The sequence below is a fragment of the Phacochoerus africanus genome, chromosome 11 (genome assembly GCF_016906955.1).
Source record: "Phacochoerus africanus isolate WHEZ1 chromosome 11, ROS_Pafr_v1, whole genome shotgun sequence".
NCBI classification, from domain to species: domain Eukaryota; kingdom Metazoa; phylum Chordata; class Mammalia; order Artiodactyla; family Suidae; genus Phacochoerus; species Phacochoerus africanus.
Genome location: NC_062554.1, coordinates 103,406,303 through 103,420,608, shown reverse-complemented (window position 1 = coordinate 103,420,608; position 14,306 = coordinate 103,406,303). Strand labels below are relative to the sequence as shown.

Here is a 14,306-nt window from a genome sequence, read left to right as displayed (position 1 = left end):
GCTAGTGCTGTACCAAGCCCTTGTCCTTTCCCCTAGAAGAGAAATTTAGGGTCCTTAGTTCCAAGCCACCTTTGGAACCTAATTGCTCCCACACCTTGACCGCACTGAATAGTGGTGCAGAGTTGAATTCTCAGTAATTAGGAATAAGAAAGGGAACTGAGTTTACCCAGACTGTCTTATCTTTCCTTTGGCTTCAGATTCTTTGTGTATGATAACTTTTGAACTTTGTATTTCTAGTCCTTTTCCTCTGGCTCTGGACCCAAATTGCCAACTGACAGTGATACCTGAATGTGCTATATCCATCAACACTGGTATATCCAAAACCATGTTATTCCCAAAACCTTTTCCTGTAATTTTTCAGCCTTAGCTAAGTTTAAAAACTCATCATTCACTTGTTCATCCTTGACTAACCACATGCTTTGTGGCATGTACAATGTTAGGGACTAGAAAAAGATAAGGCAGTTTCTGGTTTTTAGTTTAGTTAGATGGAAAAATTGTCTCTGAATCCTCTCTTTTTTCACTTCACTTAGTTGTTCAACAAGCCTGGTCTGGGTCCGTTTTTTCTCCTAAATACAGATATCTCAAACTTACTCCTTTCTTCCAATTTCCACTGCCATTGCTTTAAATCCAGAGCTTCATTATTTCTTAGACCATTCCACCAGCATCCTAACTGGTCTTCCTGTCACCAAACATCTTCAGATTCTTCTTGCATACAGTCATCAGCAAAAACCTTAAAAAATAAATATGGTTTGGGAGTTCCCATCGCATCTCAGTGGTAATGAACCTGACTAGGATCCATGGGGATGCAGGTTCAATCCCTGGCCTTGCTCAGTGGGTTAAGTATCTGGCGTTGCCATGAGCCGTGGTGTAGGTCACAGACACTGCTTGGATCCTGAGTTGTTGTGGCTCTGGCTTAGGCCGGCAGCTATACCTCACATTTGACCCCTGGCCTGGGAACCTCCATATGCCACAGGTGCAATCCTAAAAAGACAAAAAAAAAAAAAAGAAAAAAAGAATAAATAAATACAGTTTTGTTTTTCTGTTTACACTTTTTTAGTGAGTTGCATTATCTACAGAACCAAGTCTGCATTCCATAGCATTTCTTGTGAGGCCCTTCAAATACTGGCACAATTTTCTACCACTGTCTTTATTCATCCTGTACACCATTTACAGTGAGCTGTTTCTTCCCTGAAACCACACCTGTTTTTCTTGTTGTATAGTTGCATATACTGTCCTCTTTTATGCTTTGTGGCCTACACCCCAAAAGCCATTTCTCAAGGAATTCACTTTTCCTATTAGTCATTACCTTTTCTAAAGTAACGTAATCGGATTTATACATATCACTAGGGTAGCACTCCTATTGTGTTATTGCTATTTTATGTTTATCTCCCCCTGATACTTTGAGTTCTTTGAGGGCATAGACCTTGTTTTCTTTTGTATGTCTCTTGCACAGTGCCTTGAACATGGGATTCACTCATTGAATGAGTTCCCATCTTTTTAAGCATCAAGTTAAGGTGTTCCTGGGTACTAAAGATTTGCAGTCCTTTGTATGCTAAAAAGTTCCAGAGACTAGAGGCACTATCTTTAGTTCCTCTAAGTATAAATGTTCACGCCACTTTTTGTTTATCTGAGTGTTTTTGAAGATGACAATACGGTATTCACAGTGGTGATTTTAAATTGAATGGTTTTGAGAGTATTTGCCTCTCTTACACTGCTGCACTCACCTCTACATTATATGTACAGAAATGTCAGTTGAACTCTTTTGTTGATATCTGCCATATGTCCATGTATTACCACATTGCCTGAAATCAGATCATACGTGTTGCTTGTTGGGTTGTTGTGGACCTCATACACTGATGTATCACATGTTAATTTTTTTTTTAATTTAAATAATTTAATGTTTGTTTCAGATTTTAAAACTTCTCCAGGACAAACAGGATAGGATATTTCACAAATCGGTTGACACATATGCCCACCTATAAAAGTACAAAAATAATGAGCATGTTAAAATTTAATTACAGTTGTAAATTGATTTCCTTCTGTTGGCAGAAAGAACATAGTTTATTCGCCCAGGAACAGGTTCACACTGTTTAACATCAAGCACTTCCAGCTGAAGCTTGTTAGTGACTGCCTCTCAGATTAAGGAAAAAAAAAATCCTCCCTGTGGTACATGAACTCCTATTGTTAGGACATAAATAATCAGTTCATCTCCTACATGAATGAGAACAAAGAATATCCTGATATGTGGAGCAGTGATTAACTAAGCAAATATTGCACAGTGACATTAACAATGCGAATTATTTTGTGTTTAAGGAGGTTTTTATTCTTTATTTTTCTTTGTGAATGCCTCCATCATGACATAGGTGCCAGTCAGAGGGAAACATATGCTTTGGCTTTTGAATCAGGTGGAAAGCTAAAGTAAAACAGTAAAGTAATCAGTGTCAGTATGCTACATATTAAAATACACGTATGTTTTTTATGTAAAAGGGAAATACCATTCTCTTTGGTAGCAAGATGCTTCAGATTTTTAGGAGTTTTGTTTATTTTTAAACCAAAGACTAAAAACCAGAATTTATATTTTAGGGAGAAACATCAACTTAGAAGTTGAATTTAAACTAAAACTTAGAAGTAAAGTGATTGACTTTTAGTACAACTTTTTGAAAAACTTCTGTATTTCCTAGCACAAAATCTAAATCCTCACTTTGAAAAAGAAAGCCCATTTTTTAGGCTCATTTTTTATTTAATTGAGTTTGACTCATTTAAATTTGAGCTTGATGCAATAGACAAGAAAAACAGCTATGGGGAACAGTATATACTTCCCTAAAGTCAAAAATTACTGGCAAAAGAGTTTTGTCTTCATAGGTAATAGAAACCAAGAATGAGGGTAACAATTTCCCCACAGAAATTTATATTTACTTAAGTAACTAAAATGACATTTCTTGAAAACAATTACAGTGTTTTAGGAAAGACCTTTTCATACCTTTGCTTTTAAAAATTTGAATGTTTATCGTAACTTTTAATTTATTCACCTATTAAAATATATAATTTTGTTTTATAGTCAAGAACTTTTTTTTTTGTAAATTATCTTTAATTCCCAAAGATATAGGAGATTTTGCTTTGGGGATACCATTTTTACTGTTATCTAATAATTTCAGATTTTAAGAAATTGTGCTTTTTTGTCTCCACTCTAATTTATTTATCTTTTAAAAATTAAACCTTGAAAGGTAACTGTGTATCTAATATTTAATTCGACTTATGAGAAGTTAACACATCGTTAGTTTGATAAATTCCACATTAATAATTACTTTGGTGACATCAAACCTCTTATATCTGATAATTTTTTTCACAGGATTATTAATTGTTCATTCTCAAGGCCATTACCTATATCCTCAGGGCAGGACATTTCCCTCTATTGAGATATTTCTTTATTCTTTTTGCTCCAATTCCATTTGAGGTTTTTTTCTCTCTTTTATCTGCAGTGCCTTTGCTGCTGGGTTTCCAACCTTCAGCAGACTCATAGTATATCCCCTTTCATTGTGGGATGCTTGCAGAGTTGTCATTTTACTCACTTTTCCTTTCGGTGCCTTTCATAAAGCTTTCCTTAGTCTGTCTCAATACAATGTTTTCCTCCCTATATTCTGCATCTCCTTTTTTGGGGTAGTGTAAGGAGTATAGGCTTTAGATTCAGATGGTATTCAGATCTAGTGTTCTTACCACTGTTAGCTCGGTGACCTGAATATTTACTAACCTCTCTCAAGTTGGAGCCTCTTCTGGAAAAAGAGGTTTATTTACAGTACCTAACTCGTGGCTGGGTTGTTGTAAGGTTTGGAGGAATTAAAGTGTCTAGTCCAGGAGTTCCAGCTGTGGTGCATCAGGTTAAGGATCCGGCATTGCCGAAGCTCTGGCGCAGGTCACGGCGGTGGCTTGGATTCGACCCCTGGCCTGGAACTTCCGTATGTCACTGGTGTGGCCAAAAAAAAGTGCCTAGTCCAATGCTTTTGTCTGTAGCTTGTAGATATAGATCTGTCAGTGTCTATATCTAATCTATAGAACCTTGACTCAATAACAAATTCCATACATCTCTAAAACATTTTTTTATAAACCTCTAACATGGTATATGTCTTATATTCTTTGCGGATTGGATAATTTGAAACATCTGCTAATGTGTCCAGCATATTAATTTGTTTGGCGTGACTGACCAGGGACTGATAATACCAGTCATCCTTTTCCGAAGTCTATTTTCTCATCTGTAAAACAAAGCATTGATCTCCAGCATTTCCAGTTCTAATGGGCTAGCTCACAGTTTTATTTCATAATAATTTTTATATTGGAACACTTTGGTAATTAGTAAGTTTAAAGTGCATTTGGTTTCTCTAGTCCCCAAACAAAAATAAGACTTTGACCATTTAAAAAGAATAGAAACAAAAAGTAGAATTTGGGAAAATGTAGAACACTGAGGTTAGGGTTTACATAATAGTTTTGCTGTAATCGTCCTGTGCTTTAGAGGAGGTAATAAGTTGTACTAGCCCCAGGTTTGTAGCAACTTTGTGGTATCTTTTATGGACTCACAGCATGAAACCAGTAGCTACAAATCCTCTTTGTGGCTGAACCACAAGTCACAGCTAATCATCTGGCTTTCAGTAGGAAAATCTGTAGTCTGTAACCTTAAAATATAGCCTCACCCCAGTGTCATATCAGTATTGAAATAATATTCTCAAATTTGTCTACTTTGAGCCGTATTTTATCAAGTAGTTTCTTTAAAATTTCTGTAAATAAAGTTTAAAAATTCTTCTATGAGTAGATTTAAGTACCTGCTTCATAGGTACATAAATATTTTGAGATAAAATATATTCTGGCTGTTTATAAGGTCTTTCTCAAAGCCCTCCATATTTCAGTGTGGTTATTTTTTAATTAAACTCTTTTTTGAGTTGCGGTCGCTTCTTGAGCAGTTATAAGAAATAATAAGGGCTCTTTCATGCCACATGCCCTTTACCCAGTTTTAAAACTAGGAAATTGACATTGATGAAATCTCCTGATCTTATTAAAATTTTCCACTTTTACATGTATTCATTTTAGTATATGTCTGTGTATATTTAGTTTTGTGAAATTTTGTCCCATGTGTGTTTGTGCATTCACCACTACAGTCAATATATATTGGTTCAACTATCAGAAAGACCCCTCCTTTTGTAGGCAAACCCACCTCCCTTCCACCCATTACCCCAGTCTCTGGCAACCGTTAGTCTCCACCTCTTGAGTTTCTAACATTTCAAGAATTTCTATAAACCGAATCATAACAGTGTGCAACATTTGAGATTGGCTTTTTTTCACTTGGCATAATTAATTCCCTTGAGATCCATCCAAATTGTTGCATGTTTCAGTAGTTCATTCTTTTTTTACTACTGAGTTGTGTTCAGCGATATGGATGTACCATATTTTGTTTAACCATTCACCCAATGAAGGATGTCTGAATTCTTTCCAGTTTTTGACTATTACCATCAAAACTGCTGTGAATGTTCATGTACAGGTTTTTATGTGAACGTGCAGTTACAGTGGTAATACTGTAGTTGCGTGTTTAGTTTTACATGTGGTATCAGTGTTTTATTATTTCCAATGAAATATAACCTTACTGCCATTTAATTTTTTAACTTTCTCACTTTTTAAGTACTATTGTCTTGAGTATCAGATGCTCTCAGTTTTTAATCAAATAAGATTTAAAAAAACTCATGAGGATTTAGTTTACTTTATCCATTGTTCTTTATTTCTTCTTGATGCTCAAGGTTCCTTCTTTTATTACTTCCTTTTTGCCTAAAGAGCTCTTTTTAGCCATGCTTTAAAGATAGGTCTGCTAGTGACAAATTCATTAGTTTTCCTTCTTTTGAGAATGTCTTTATTTCCACTCCATTCACAAGGGGTGGTTTTGCCAGATATAGAACTTAAAATTGGCAGTTCTTTTTGGCAGGATTCTTGTTCAGTCCAGCAAAGAAATATACCTACCGGGGTAGCTTTCTGTTCTGGATTGGGGGTCAGGAGATGGTGGACTTGGATCATCTCGTGCTGTTAGTTGGGGAGTCGTAAGACTCCCTGCCTTTAGGTTATTCCTCCAGTCTTGAGTCCTTAAGCAGTCTGTCTTCCTCTTTCTGCTTTTCACAGTCCTTTGGTAATTTTTAGGTTATTTCCAGGATTTATAGTTGTACTTAGCAGGGAAGAACTGTATCTGAATCTGTGCCATATTATCTGGACCAGAATTCCTCCTGTATTTTTTAAGAAATATATTTTCTTCTGTCTAGACTTGTTTATGAAACATGTTCCTAGGTTATTTAAAGCTCAATTATGTGAGAAGCCTTCTGTAAATTGGACAGTGCTAAAAAAGATTTTAAAATAGTCAAATATATTTTGCCATTATTTTAGAGAGTTCTTCCCCAACAAAGATTAAATACCTCTAAAAGATTAGTTTTATTGGCTGCAAATATTCCACTTTATTCTTATTTGCTGTAACTAGAGCCTTAGTCTAAATCACCTTTTGCATTTAGGGTCTTAACAACAGTAGTGACTCTTGTGTACCTGTTTTCTTTGTTACTAAATCCTTGGCTGCTGCAGCATATGGGAAGGACTGTGGTTCCACCTCTGTCTGATGATTGCACATGTTCACATGCAAAACTGAATCTGGTCCTGAGTACCTTCACTGTCTATAGACCTGCTGTATTCCTAGTGATCACATCAAACTGTTTAGGCATTAGTGCCAGCCTGAAGATGTAACTTCATCATTTTGTCATGGACATTTAATGTTGGACAAGGAAGTAAATCAGTATTTTCCATGATCGTATTCATCTTTTTATGCACAGTACCTAGATCAAGACCTCAAGATTTTCATGGATATGCAGTGGGAAAAAAATAGGTAATTTTAAGGATTCAGCAGTGGAGGAAAAGGTAGATATTCTTGTACTATACAATTGTAGAAATAACTTTCCAAAAGTTTCACATACTTTTTCCAGAATTTTTTATCTAGGCATAAAGAATATGTTTGAGATTCAAAATGTTAACCCCATAAGTTAATCTTTGTACTTTATTTTTTTTTTTCAATTTACTCAGGCATTATTTTAATAAACTGGCGAAGTACTTGTAAATTGTTGGTATCTGTACACTGCTTTCTGTAATGTTCTCCTAAATTATGTGTTTGTATGTTATTTTTGTTCATTTGGTAAGTCAAGGAATAAAAGGTTTCTGAAATTAGTATTTTTTTAATGTGAAAAATCACATTACAATTTAATTGTTTCCCTTTTTTTTAAGATTTTTTTGTGTAGTAGCTTTTCCTATATCAGACCCTCCCCCACCCCACCCCAAAATTGAGCAATCATGTTACTAGTATTTTGGAAATGTCTTTTGACTGCTACATCTGAAAATTATACTATATTCTTTATATAGTTTATGTGATTAGTTTATCCATGGAATTTTGGTAAAACTGAAAGTGATTCACCTATCTGTTTCAACTTCATTGCCTTTGATAATTTGCTATAACTAATTTAGTGAAAGTAATAAAACATGTATCTGAAAATATTGAAATTCTAACTTAACTAGATTAATGATGGATTTTGTGTTTATGAAAAAATGGAAGAAGTGTAAATTTAGCCTACTATTTGGATTGAAGAATTGAATTAAATATGTGAGAGTATTTGAGTCATGGGAAAATAGAAGTTGTAAGAAATAGTATGAGGAAATGCTGGTGACAAAGTAAGTAATGTTTTCTATATTAAAAGAAAAAGAACTACGGAAGAAACCTATTTTTAATAATAAAGGGAGATTAATGTGTCAGTTTCAAATGACTATTACTAACCTACTTTAGCAGATGAATCCCTTGTAGAAAAATAGAAAGAAGTGAAGTTAATGAATATATTTTGCCATAGGAGACTATGTTAATTCTTTTCTATATAGCCTTCTATTCATTAAAATTTCAGGCCTACTTTCTCATCATCATTCCTACCTGTTTCTAAACTGAGAAGGATAATGAGTTTGTCTTGATTTTCAGCAGTCCTTTCTTTCCCCCAAAGATCCCATTATTCCTTAGCCGTCCATCCTCTTCTCTTATCCCTTCGTAGTAAGGATTTCTAGCAACTCATTTTATGAGAGAAAGGAGCTCAGGTCCTGCATTTTGTTGTTACTAAGAGAGCCTTTCTTTCTTTGTTTCTTCCTTCCTTCCCCTCCCTTTCTTTCCCATTCTTTCTTTTTAATTTTTATTTATTATAATTGATTTACAATGTTATATCAATTTCTGCTGTGCAGCAGAGTGACCCAGTTACACAAACATACATACATACATACATACATCCTTTTTTCTCACATTATCATGCTCCATTATAAGTGACTAGGTATAGTTCCCAGTGCTATACAGCAGGATCTCATTGCTTATCCATTCCATACGCAGTAGTTTATATCTCCTAACCCCAAACTTCCTCCCTCTCCCCCTGGGAAACACAAGTCTGTCCTCCAGGTCCATGATCTGTTTCTGTTTTGTAGGTAGATCATTTGTGCCATATTTTAAACTCCCCATATAAGTGATATCATATGGTGTCTTTTTCTGACTTACTTCACTTAGTATGAGAGTCTAGTTCCATCCATGTTGTGGCAAATGACATTATTTTGTCGTTTTTTATGTGTGAATAGTATTCCATTGTATATATGTACCACATCTTAATCCATTCATCTGTCGATAGACATTTAGGTTGTTTCCATGTTTTGGCTATTGTGATGATGAACACAGAGATGCATGTATCTTTTTGAATTGTTTTGTGTGGACATGTGCCTAGGAGTGGGATTGCTGAATCATAATGGTAGTTCCAAATTTAGTTTTCTGAGGAACCTTTATATTGTTTTCCATAGTGGTTGTACCAATTTACATTCCTACCAACAGTGTAGGAGGGTTCCCTTTTCTCCACACCCTCTCCAGCATTTGTTATTTGTAGACTTACTAATGATGGCCATTCTGAGTGGTGTGAGGTGGTACCTCATAGTAGTTTTGATTTGCATTTCTCTAATAACTAGAGATGTTGAACATTTTTTCATGTGCCTGCTGGCCGTCCTTAGGTCTTCCTTGGGGAAATGTCTATTGAGGTCTTTTAGAGCTCTTTCCTTCTAAAAAAATGGTAACTGGACTTTTTTTACTTGTTCATCAACTTTACTCATATATGCACATAAAATGTTACTAAGAAAAGCATTAATAGCTTATGAATCATTTTTGCCTTGAATCAGTTTTACTTTTCATTGTCTCTTTTTTAAAAATTTTTTTATTTTTTTCCACTATACAGCATGGGGACCAAGTTACACATACATGTATACATAATTTTTCCTCCCATTGATATGTTGCGATGTTAGTATCTAGACAGCGGTGCTACACAGCAGGATCTCATTGTAAGTGCATTCCAAGAGCAATAGTTTGCATCTGTTAACCCCAAGCTCCCAATCCCTCCCACTCCTTCCCTCTCCCCACCGGGCAGCCAGAAGTCTATTCTCCAAGTCTCTGAGTTTCTTTTCTGTGAAAACGTTCATTTGTTCTGTATATTAGATTGCAGTTATAAGTGATATCATATGGTATTTGTCTTTCTTTTTCTGACTTAGTTCACTCAGTATGAGTCTCTAATTCCATCCATGTTGCTGCAAATGGCATGATTTTGTTCTTTTTTATGGCTGAGTGGTGTTCCATTGTGTATATGTACCACATCTTCCTAATCCAGTCGTCTGCCAGTGGACATTTGGGTTGTTTCCATGTCTTGGCTATTGTGAATAGTGCTGCAGTGAACATGCGGGTGCATGTGTCTTTTTTAAGGAAAGTTTTGTCCGGATATACGCCCAAGAGTGGGATTGCTGGGTCATATGGTAGTTCTATGTATAGTTTTCTAAGATACATCCATACTGTTCTCCATAGTGGTTGTACCAATTTACATTCCCACCAACAGTGCGGGAGGGTTCCCTTTTCTCCACACCCCCTCCTGCACTTGTTATTTGTTGGCTTATGAATGATGGCCATTCTGACTGGTGTGAGGTGGTATCTCATGGTAGTTTTGATTTGCATTTCTCTAATAATCAGGAATGTTGAGCATTTTCTCATGTGCTTGTTGGCCATCTGTATATCTTCTTTTGGGAAATGTCTATTCAGGTCTTTTGCCCATTTTTCCATTGGGTTGTTGGTTTTTTTTGCTGTTGAGTTGTATAAGTTGCTTGTATATTCTAGAGATTAAGCCCTTGTCCATTGCATCGTTTGAAACTATTTTCTGCCATTCTGTAAGTTGTCTTTTTAGTTTCTTTTTGGTTTCCTTTGCTGTGCAAAAGCTTGTCAGTTTGATTAGGTATTGTCTCTATATTAAATGAGATGAATACTAACAATTGAAGTAATTTCAGCTAGAAAATATCAGTATAGGCTGCTTTGGATTCTCTTTGACTTTATTTCTATCACCTGGCTTCCCCATTCTGTTATTTCCTTACCCTCAGTTAAAATGTGAAGAAATCTTATGGTATTTAAATTATTTAATCAGCTGTTGGACCCTGTCTTTTCATTTTAATGCCTAATTCAAAATTAGCCAAGAAAACAAGATCTTTCACTTTTTATCTAGTATCTATTTTAAAACTCTCAAACTAAAAATAAAAGTGATAATAAAAAATTTTCTTTTTAGGAGTTCCCGTCGTGGCGCAGTGGTTAACGAATCCGACTAGGAACCACGAGGTTGCAGGTTCGGTCCCTGCCCTTGCTCAGTGGGTTAAGGATCCGGCGTTGCCGTGAGCTGTGGTGTAGGTCACAGACGCGGCTCGGATCCCGTGTTGCTGTGGCTCTGGCGTAGGCCGGTGGCTACAGCTCCGATTGGACCCCTAGCCTGGGAACCTCCATATGCCGCAGGAGCAGCGCAAGAAATGGCAAAAAGACAAAAAAAAAAATTCTTTTTACATCTCTATTGTAATACACAACAGTTTTGATATTTGCAAATGCTTATACTATTTGGAGATTAAACCCTAGGAAAGAAGGGAGTATACCTTTAGTTATTTTATGAAATGGGGGATACTTAAACATATGCCAAATTGGTTGATCCAGAATAGGTTTTCAGTAAATATATCTAATGATTTAAGAAATGTCGTACATGGAGTTCCCGTCACAGTGCAGTGGAAATGAATCTGACTAGGAGCTATGAGGTTGCAGGTTTGATCCCTGGCCTCTCTCAGTGGGTTAAGATCCAGCGTGGCCATCAGCTGTGATATAGATCACAGACACGGCTCGGATCCCAAGTTGCTGTGGCTGTGGCATAGGCCGGCAGCTGTAGCTTCGATTAGACCCCTAGCCTGGGAACCTCCACATGCCATGGGTGTGGCCCTAAAAAGATGAAATACAAAAAAAGAAAAGAAGAAATGTTGTATATAGTAGGTCATTATATTAATACCACTCATTTGTAGCTTACTTTGAGAGGAGGTATATGATTAGTTTCTAGTAAGCCTGGGTTGCTACTTTCTTCACATGAACAGTAACAAGGCCCTTTGATACCTGAAATGAAATTGAAATCTCCTTTCTGAACTGTGGCATAAGAAACTGGATAAGCAGTAAAACAAAAATGCTTCTTTCGGTGAGGTCAGTGAATCTAGTAAAAGTTTTAAAAATGGTGGTATAAAGAAGCATTTAATTCTGTACTGTGTATTGAGAGGATCTTTCCTTTTTTCATTTTCACTTTATGTCTGATGGTTCATCCTTACAGTAATCATAGAAGATGCTTTAAAAATTTGGCTCTTTTCTCATGTTCAATCTTTAGCAAAGGCTTTCTAAAATATAGATGGAAATTTATTGACAAACAACAATACTACCTTGTAAGAATTTTTATCCCCAGAGAAAGTCTATGTCTAATGACTAAATTTCCATATGGGTAGCAAATACTATCAATTCATTAGTTTCTTGTTTTGTTTTGTTTTTTTGTCTTTTTGCCTTTTCTAGGGCCACTCCCTCGGCATATTGAGGTTTCCAGGCTAGGGGTCTAATCAGAGCTGTAGCCACTGGCCTAAGCCAGAGCCACAGCAACGTGGGATTTGAGCCGCGTCTGTGACCTACACCATAGCTCACGGCAACACCAGATCCTACCCACTGAGCAAGGCCAGGGATCGAACCCGCAACCTCGTGGTTCCTAGTCGGATTTGTTAGCCACTGAGCCACGATGGGAACTCCCCTCAATTCATTAATTGTGTTGATTTTTTAAAACCTTTCCTATCACTTATCATAATTTGTATAATCATTTAAAATAAAGGAATTGGTTTTCCTTCAGATAGAGTCTGTGTTCGTGGATGTTCAGTCATACACATCAGTGTCACATCTCAGAACTTCTGTTGTTTGCAAGTACTAAAAACAATTTTAAAATTTTCTTGTTGCAGTTTGGAAAATTAAACAAAAAGTGAGAGGCAGCTCAGTGACAGTAGGGATTAGCAGTGGTGAGGGATGGTGGAACTTCCTGGAGAGTCAGGACTCAACACAGTTGTTTGGGTGGTTAACTGTAGATCAGGAACTGACCCTTCAGTTTTAAGTTTTGGGTTTGTTTTTGGTTTTATGGGTTTTCCTGGAGGCGATCAGTATCTCAGGGATATTAGAATTGATGTTATCAATCAAATCTCAAGACACAAATATTTAAGCCACAATGCCCATTTATTGATAAATATTGTTAAGCAGACTAGTTATTGGAAAAAAATGTTAAGAGTTTCTGTGGTGATGCAGCAGAAACGAATCTGACTAGTGTCCATGAGGATGCAGGTTCTATCCCTGGCCTCACTCAGTGGGTTAAGTGTCTGGCATTGCCATGAGCTGTGGTGTAGGTCGCAGACATGGCTCAGATCACGCGTTGCTGTGGCAGTGGTGCAGGCCAGCAGCTGTAGCTGATTCAGTCCCTAGCCTGGGAAATTCCATGCGCTGCAGGTGCAGCCCTAAAAAGCAAAAAAAGAAACAAAAGAGATGTTAATCAGATAGAATATTTAAGTTTACTGATCATCTCAATACGCTCAAAATTAAAGTCTTAGTTTCTTAAATAGGTATAAATTTATACCTGTTAACATACAAGGTATAACTTGTGGGCCAGTTGCTTTGTACCATGCATTGCAGTAGGACCTTACGCTAATTTTTAGTTATCCTATAAATACAGACTTAGAGCATACCCCCATGGTTGATGTATTATTATTAGGATTTTTAGTTTTGAAAATTGAGATTTACCTTACGTGTCTAATCTGAATTCTATTATTAATAAGGGGCAGAAGATAGGCCTTCCTAATTTCGAAGACCTATAGTTCTTTCTCTTAAACTATATTCTCTATCTGCTGAAATTCCAGTATTAAGCATGGAATTAGAGTGGACTCAGGTGGAAGCAGGAAGGAGATAATTGCATGATCTTAAAACCTAGAGTGACAATTGGACAATATCACCTCCACAGTGAGCCCATACTTACAGCATGTACCAGATTTACAAGTTAATGGGCAAGGAGCCCTTAGTCCTATTGCTGGAGGCATACTGCCAGGTCTGTTCTCTTGAACACTCCCTTTTTTACAGATCATCCCCATTCTTTTTAACACATTCATTATTCAGGCAACTGAATGTTGATTATAATAGCTTATTAGAAGTTAACTCTCTCAGCTGTGATCACATTTTAGTCATGCTTTTCAAGTTTAGGAAGTGTAGTTAGGAGACCTAAATCATAGTCAGGTAAGTTTCTGCCATTTTCCACTCATCACTTCGGAACTTCGGACAAGTCACTGAACATTGTGATTTTTACATTGGTTAAATTAATCATCCCAATATAGCAATTTTTTTAATGCAGGGGTTGGCAGACTTTTTCAGTAAAGGGCCACAGAGTAAATATTTTAGGCTTTGCAGTCCAAGAGCAAAATGGGGGATGTGACATAAGTGGTTGTATAAAGAAGAGTGAAAAGTTTTATCTTACCCCACCTTGTTTGCCACTCGTGGGTCATCCCATTTTGTAGGCATGTTTTGTACTCCCTTGCCATCAGCTGGAGACATTCTTGGGACAGGCAGGGTGAGCACTGGTCAGTTTTATTCTTTGCCACAGTGGAAGGCATGTCTTATTTCCTTCTGGAGAATCCAGTTTCAAAGGATTACCAGTGTACAGACCACATCCTGTGATATCCTCGCCTAAAAAAGCAAATCAAAAAATGGTAGAGAAACTTCATGAGTTGGAAATTAAAGAAGAATTCTAAAATAGCTTGGGGCCCAAAGACGAAATCAAAATGGAAATTAGAGTTAAATTAGAATATAAAACTACTTCCAGGATGGTAGACTAAAACAAAAA

At 36.5% G+C, this 14,306-nt stretch overlaps 1 protein-coding gene across 1 annotated transcript in view; it reads left to right on the top strand.

Moving 5' to 3' along the window:
• The window catches only part of ORC5 (origin recognition complex subunit 5), an 84,255-nt gene that overhangs the window by 58,429 nt on the left and 11,520 nt on the right, over nt 1-14,306 (top strand). The window lies entirely within an intron of this gene.